We start from the raw sequence: 7500 nt of genomic DNA on the forward strand, positions 1-7500 counted from the left end.
AGTACCAGGGGCACGGAGAAAAGTTGTCGTACCATATGCACGAGGAGTGTGTGTGTGTGGCAAAGTGTTTCTGAGCAGAGTACCAGGGGCACGGAGAAAAGTTGTCGTACCATATGCACGAGGAAGTACATAGCAAAGTGCTGCTGAGCAGAGTACCAGGGGCACGGAGAAAAGTTGTCGTACCATATGCACGAGGAGTGTGTGTGTGTGGCAAAGTGTTTCTGAGCAGAGTACCAGGGGCACGGAGAAAAGTTGTCGTACCATATGCACGAGGAAGTACATAGCAAAGTGCTGCTGAGCAGAGTACCAGGGGCTTGTAGAAACATTGTCGTACCATATGCACGAGGAGTGTGTGTGTGTGGCAAAGTGTTTCTGAGCAGAGTACCAGGGGCACGGAGAAAAGTTGTCGTACCATATGCACGAGGAAGTACATAGCAAAGTGCTGCTGAGCAGAGTACCAGGGGCACGGAGAAAAGCTGTCGTACCATATGCACGAGGAGTGTGTGTGTGTGGCAAAGTGTTTCTGAGCAGAGTACCAGGGGCATGTAGAAACATTGTCGTACCATATGCACGAGGAGTGTGTGTGTGGCAAAGTGTTTCTGAGCAGTGTACCAGGGGCATGTAGAAACATTGTCGTACCATATGCACGAGGAGTGTGTGTGTGGCAAAGTGTTTCTGAGCAGTGTACCAGGGGCACGGAGAAAAGTTGTCGTACCATATGCACGAGGAGTGTGTGTGTGGCAAAGTGCTGCTGAGCAGAGTACCAGGGGCACGGAGAAAAGTTGTCGTACCATATGCACGAGGAAGTACATAGCAAAGTGCTGCTGAGCAGAGTACCAGGGGCACGGAGAAAAGCTGTCGTACCATATGCACGAGGAAGTACATAGCAAAGTGCTGCTGAGCAGAGTACCAGGGGCACGGAGAAAAGCTGTCGTACCATATGCACGAGGAAGTACATAGCAAAGTGCTGCTGAGCAGAGTACCAGGGGCACGGAGAAAAGCTGTCGTACCATATGCACGAGGCCTGTCCAGCAGCACATCTTTTTCGACCGTAAAGGAGAGAGGAGGCCGACTCACCACCTCGGCCAAATGGAGACAGCACATCAGCAGGGCCAGTGCGCCAGCAGCACATCTTTTTCGACCGTAAAGGAGAGAGGAGGCCGACTCACCACCTCGGCCAAATGGAGACAGCACATCAGCAGGGCCAGTGCGCCAGCAGCACATCTTTTTCGACCGTAAAGGAGAGAGGAGGCCGACTCACCCCCTCGGCCAAATGGAGACACAACAGCAGCAGGGCCAGTGGAGCAGCATGCATCTTGTTCAGCGGTAAGGGAGACAGGGAGATGTGATGGTGGTCCCCGGGGCCCCCTGGAGGTGGGGGAGATCAGCAACTAGCTAGCGAGGAGAGCGCGTACAGCCGACGTGGCATAAGTGTTTCTGCGCAGTGTACCAGGGGCTTGTGGAAAAGCTGTCGTACCATATGCACGGGAAGTACATAGCAAAGTGCTGCTGAGCAGAGTACCAGGGGCATGTAGAAACATTGTCGTACCATATGCACGAGGAGTGTGTGTGTGTGGCAAAGTGTTTCTGAGCAGAGTACCAGGGGCACGGAGAAAAGTTGTCGTACCATATGCACGAGGAAGTACATAGCAAAGTGCTGCTGAGCAGAGTACCAGGGGCACGGAGAAAAGTTGTCGTACCATATGCACGAGGAGTGTGTGTGTGTGGCAAAGTGTTTCTGAGCAGAGTACCAGGGGCACGGAGAAAAGTTGTCGTACCATATGCACGAGGAAGTACATAGCAAAGTGCTGCTGAGCAGAGTACCAGGGGCACGGAGAAAAGTTGTCGTACCATATGCACGAGGAGTGTGTGTGTGTGGCAAAGTGTTTCTGAGCAGAGTACCAGGGGCACGGAGAAAAGTTGTCGTACCATATGCACGAGGAAGTACATAGCAAAGTGCTGCTGAGCAGAGTACCAGGGGCTTGTAGAAACATTGTCGTACCATATGCACGAGGAGTGTGTGTGTGTGGCAAAGTGTTTCTGAGCAGAGTACCAGGGGCACGGAGAAAAGTTGTCGTACCATATGCACGAGGAAGTACATAGCAAAGTGCTGCTGAGCAGAGTACCAGGGGCACGGAGAAAAGCTGTCGTACCATATGCACGAGGAGTGTGTGTGTGTGGCAAAGTGTTTCTGAGCAGAGTACCAGGGGCATGTAGAAACATTGTCGTACCATATGCACGAGGAGTGTGTGTGTGGCAAAGTGTTTCTGAGCAGTGTACCAGGGGCATGTAGAAACATTGTCGTACCATATGCACGAGGAGTGTGTGTGTGGCAAAGTGTTTCTGAGCAGTGTACCAGGGGCACGGAGAAAAGTTGTCGTACCATATGCACGAGGAGTGTGTGTGTGGCAAAGTGCTGCTGAGCAGAGTACCAGGGGCACGGAGAAAAGTTGTCGTACCATATGCACGAGGAAGTACATAGCAAAGTGCTGCTGAGCAGAGTACCAGGGGCACGGAGAAAAGCTGTCGTACCATATGCACGAGGAAGTACATAGCAAAGTGCTGCTGAGCAGAGTACCAGGGGCACGGAGAAAAGCTGTCGTACCATATGCACGAGGAAGTACATAGCAAAGTGCTGCTGAGCAGAGTACCAGGGGCACGGAGAAAAGCTGTCGTACCATATGCACGAGGCCTGTCCAGCAGCACATCTTTTTCGACCGTAAAGGAGAGAGGAGGCCGACTCACCACCTCGGCCAAATGGAGACAGCACATCAGCAGGGCCAGTGCGCCAGCAGCACATCTTTTTCGACCGTAAAGGAGAGAGGAGGCCGACTCACCACCTCGGCCAAATGGAGACAGCACATCAGCAGGGCCAGTGCGCCAGCAGCACATCTTTTTCGACCGTAAAGGAGAGAGGAGGCCGACTCACCCCCTCGGCCAAATGGAGACACAACAGCAGCAGGGCCAGTGGAGCAGCATGCATCTTGTTCAGCGGTAAGGGAGACAGGGAGATGTGATGGTGGTCCCCGGGGCCCCCTGGAGGTGGGGGAGATCAGCAACTAGCTAGCGAGGAGAGCGCGTACAGCCGACGTGGCATAAGTGTTTCTGCGCAGTGTACCAGGGGCTTGTGGAAAAGCTGTCGTACCATATGCACGGGAAGTACATAGCAAAGTGCTGCTGAGCAGAGTACCAGGGGCATGTAGAAACATTGTCGTACCATATGCACGAGGAGTGTGTGTGTGTGGCAAAGTGTTTCTGAGCAGAGTACCAGGGGCACGGAGAAAAGTTGTCGTACCATATGCACGAGGAAGTACATAGCAAAGTGCTGCTGAGCAGAGTACCAGGGGCACGGAGAAAAGCTGTCGTACCATATGCACGAGGAAGTACATAGCAAAGTGCTGCTGAGCAGAGTACCAGGGGCACGGAGAAAAGCTGTCGTACCATATGCACGAGGAAGTACATAGCAAAGTGCTGCTGAGCAGAGTACCAGGGGCACGGAGAAAAGCTGTCGTACCATATGCACGAGGCCTGTCCAGCAGCACATCTTTTTCGACCGTAAAGGAGAGAGGAGGCCGACTCACCACCTCGGCCAAATGGAGACAGCACATCAGCAGGGCCAGTGCGCCAGCAGCACATCTTTTTCGACCGTAAAGGAGAGAGGAGGCCGACTCACCACCTCGGCCAAATGGAGACAGCACATCAGCAGGGCCAGTGCGCCAGCAGCACATCTTTTTCGACCGTAAAGGAGAGAGGAGGCCGACTCACCCCCTCGGCCAAATGGAGACACAACAGCAGCAGGGCCAGTGGAGCAGCATGCATCTTGTTCAGCGGTAAGGGAGACAGGGAGATGTGATGGTGGTCCCCGGGGCCCCCTGGAGGTGGGGGAGATCAGCAACTAGCTAGCGAGGAGAGCGCGTACAGCCGACGTGGCATAAGTGTTTCTGCGCAGTGTACCAGGGGCTTGTGGAAAAGCTGTCGTACCATATGCACGGGAAGTACATAGCAAAGTGCTGCTGAGCAGAGTACCAGGGGCATGTAGAAACATTGTCGTACCATATGCACGAGGAGTGTGTGTGTGTGGCAAAGTGTTTCTGAGCAGAGTACCAGGGGCACGGAGAAAAGTTGTCGTACCATATGCACGAGGAAGTACATAGCAAAGTGCTGCTGAGCAGAGTACCAGGGGCACGGAGAAAAGTTGTCGTACCATATGCACGAGGAGTGTGTGTGTGTGGCAAAGTGTTTCTGAGCAGAGTACCAGGGGCACGGAGAAAAGTTGTCGTACCATATGCACGAGGAAGTACATAGCAAAGTGCTGCTGAGCAGAGTACCAGGGGCACGGAGAAAAGTTGTCGTACCATATGCACGAGGAGTGTGTGTGTGTGGCAAAGTGTTTCTGAGCAGAGTACCAGGGGCACGGAGAAAAGTTGTCGTACCATATGCACGAGGAAGTACATAGCAAAGTGCTGCTGAGCAGAGTACCAGGGGCTTGTAGAAACATTGTCGTACCATATGCACGAGGAGTGTGTGTGTGTGGCAAAGTGTTTCTGAGCAGAGTACCAGGGGCACGGAGAAAAGTTGTCGTACCATATGCACGAGGAAGTACATAGCAAAGTGCTGCTGAGCAGAGTACCAGGGGCACGGAGAAAAGCTGTCGTACCATATGCACGAGGAGTGTGTGTGTGTGGCAAAGTGTTTCTGAGCAGAGTACCAGGGGCATGTAGAAACATTGTCGTACCATATGCACGAGGAGTGTGTGTGTGGCAAAGTGTTTCTGAGCAGTGTACCAGGGGCATGTAGAAACATTGTCGTACCATATGCACGAGGAGTGTGTGTGTGGCAAAGTGTTTCTGAGCAGTGTACCAGGGGCACGGAGAAAAGTTGTCGTACCATATGCACGAGGAGTGTGTGTGTGGCAAAGTGCTGCTGAGCAGAGTACCAGGGGCACGGAGAAAAGTTGTCGTACCATATGCACGAGGAAGTACATAGCAAAGTGCTGCTGAGCAGAGTACCAGGGGCACGGAGAAAAGCTGTCGTACCATATGCACGAGGAAGTACATAGCAAAGTGCTGCTGAGCAGAGTACCAGGGGCACGGAGAAAAGCTGTCGTACCATATGCACGAGGAAGTACATAGCAAAGTGCTGCTGAGCAGAGTACCAGGGGCACGGAGAAAAGCTGTCGTACCATATGCACGAGGCCTGTCCAGCAGCACATCTTTTTCGACCGTAAAGGAGAGAGGAGGCCGACTCACCACCTCGGCCAAATGGAGACAGCACATCAGCAGGGCCAGTGCGCCAGCAGCACATCTTTTTCGACCGTAAAGGAGAGAGGAGGCCGACTCACCACCTCGGCCAAATGGAGACAGCACATCAGCAGGGCCAGTGCGCCAGCAGCACATCTTTTTCGACCGTAAAGGAGAGAGGAGGCCGACTCACCCCCTCGGCCAAATGGAGACACAACAGCAGCAGGGCCAGTGGAGCAGCATGCATCTTGTTCAGCGGTAAGGGAGACAGGGAGATGTGATGGTGGTCCCCGGGGCCCCCTGGAGGTGGGGGAGATCAGCAACTAGCTAGCGAGGAGAGCGCGTACAGCCGACGTGGCATAAGTGTTTCTGCGCAGTGTACCAGGGGCTTGTGGAAAAGCTGTCGTACCATATGCACGGGAAGTACATAGCAAAGTGCTGCTGAGCAGAGTACCAGGGGCATGTAGAAACATTGTCGTACCATATGCACGAGGAGTGTGTGTGTGTGGCAAAGTGTTTCTGAGCAGAGTACCAGGGGCACGGAGAAAAGTTGTCGTACCATATGCACGAGGAAGTACATAGCAAAGTGCTGCTGAGCAGAGTACCAGGGGCACGGAGAAAAGTTGTCGTACCATATGCACGAGGAGTGTGTGTGTGTGGCAAAGTGTTTCTGAGCAGAGTACCAGGGGCACGGAGAAAAGTTGTCGTACCATATGCACGAGGAAGTACATAGCAAAGTGCTGCTGAGCAGAGTACCAGGGGCACGGAGAAAAGTTGTCGTACCATATGCACGAGGAGTGTGTGTGTGTGGCAAAGTGTTTCTGAGCAGAGTACCAGGGGCACGGAGAAAAGTTGTCGTACCATATGCACGAGGAAGTACATAGCAAAGTGCTGCTGAGCAGAGTACCAGGGGCTTGTAGAAACATTGTCGTACCATATGCACGAGGAGTGTGTGTGTGTGGCAAAGTGTTTCTGAGCAGAGTACCAGGGGCACGGAGAAAAGTTGTCGTACCATATGCACGAGGAAGTACATAGCAAAGTGCTGCTGAGCAGAGTACCAGGGGCACGGAGAAAAGCTGTCGTACCATATGCACGAGGAGTGTGTGTGTGTGGCAAAGTGTTTCTGAGCAGAGTACCAGGGGCATGTAGAAACATTGTCGTACCATATGCACGAGGAGTGTGTGTGTGGCAAAGTGTTTCTGAGCAGTGTACCAGGGGCATGTAGAAACATTGTCGTACCATATGCACGAGGAGTGTGTGTGTGGCAAAGTGTTTCTGAGCAGTGTACCAGGGGCACGGAGAAAAGTTGTCGTACCATATGCACGAGGAGTGTGTGTGTGGCAAAGTGCTGCTGAGCAGAGTACCAGGGGCACGGAGAAAAGTTGTCGTACCATATGCACGAGGAAGTACATAGCAAAGTGCTGCTGAGCAGAGTACCAGGGGCACGGAGAAAAGCTGTCGTACCATATGCACGAGGAAGTACATAGCAAAGTGCTGCTGAGCAGAGTACCAGGGGCACGGAGAAAAGCTGTCGTACCATATGCACGAGGAAGTACATAGCAAAGTGCTGCTGAGCAGAGTACCAGGGGCACGGAGAAAAGCTGTCGTACCATATGCACGAGGCCTGTCCAGCAGCACATCTTTTTCGACCGTAAAGGAGAGAGGAGGCCGACTCACCACCTCGGCCAAATGGAGACAGCACATCAGCAGGGCCAGTGCGCCAGCAGCACATCTTTTTCGACCGTAAAGGAGAGAGGAGGCCGACTCACCACCTCGGCCAAATGGAGACAGCACATCAGCAGGGCCAGTGCGCCAGCAGCACATCTTTTTCGACCGTAAAGGAGAGAGGAGGCCGACTCACCCCCTCGGCCAAATGGAGACACAACAGCAGCAGGGCCAGTGGAGCAGCATGCATCTTGTTCAGCGGTAAGGGAGACAGGGAGATGTGATGGTGGTCCCCGGGGCCCCCTGGAGGTGGGGGAGATCAGCAACTAGCTAGCGAGGAGAGCGCGTACAGCCGACGTGGCATAAGTGTTTCTGCGCAGTGTACCAGGGGCTTGTGGAAAAGCTGTCGTACCATATGCACGGGAAGTACATAGCAAAGTGCTGCTGAGCAGAGTACCAGGGGCATGTAGAAACATTGTCGTACCATATGCACGAGGAGTGTGTGTGTGTGGCAAAGTGTTTCTGAGCAGAGTACCAGGGGCACGGAGAAAAGTTGTCGTACCATATGCACGAGGAAGTACATAGCAAAGTGCTG

This window comes from Pelmatolapia mariae, unplaced genomic scaffold, assembly GCF_036321145.2.
Source record: "Pelmatolapia mariae isolate MD_Pm_ZW unplaced genomic scaffold, Pm_UMD_F_2 NODE_ptg000443l+_length_22482_cov_1, whole genome shotgun sequence".
NCBI lineage: Eukaryota > Metazoa > Chordata > Actinopteri > Cichliformes > Cichlidae > Pelmatolapia > Pelmatolapia mariae.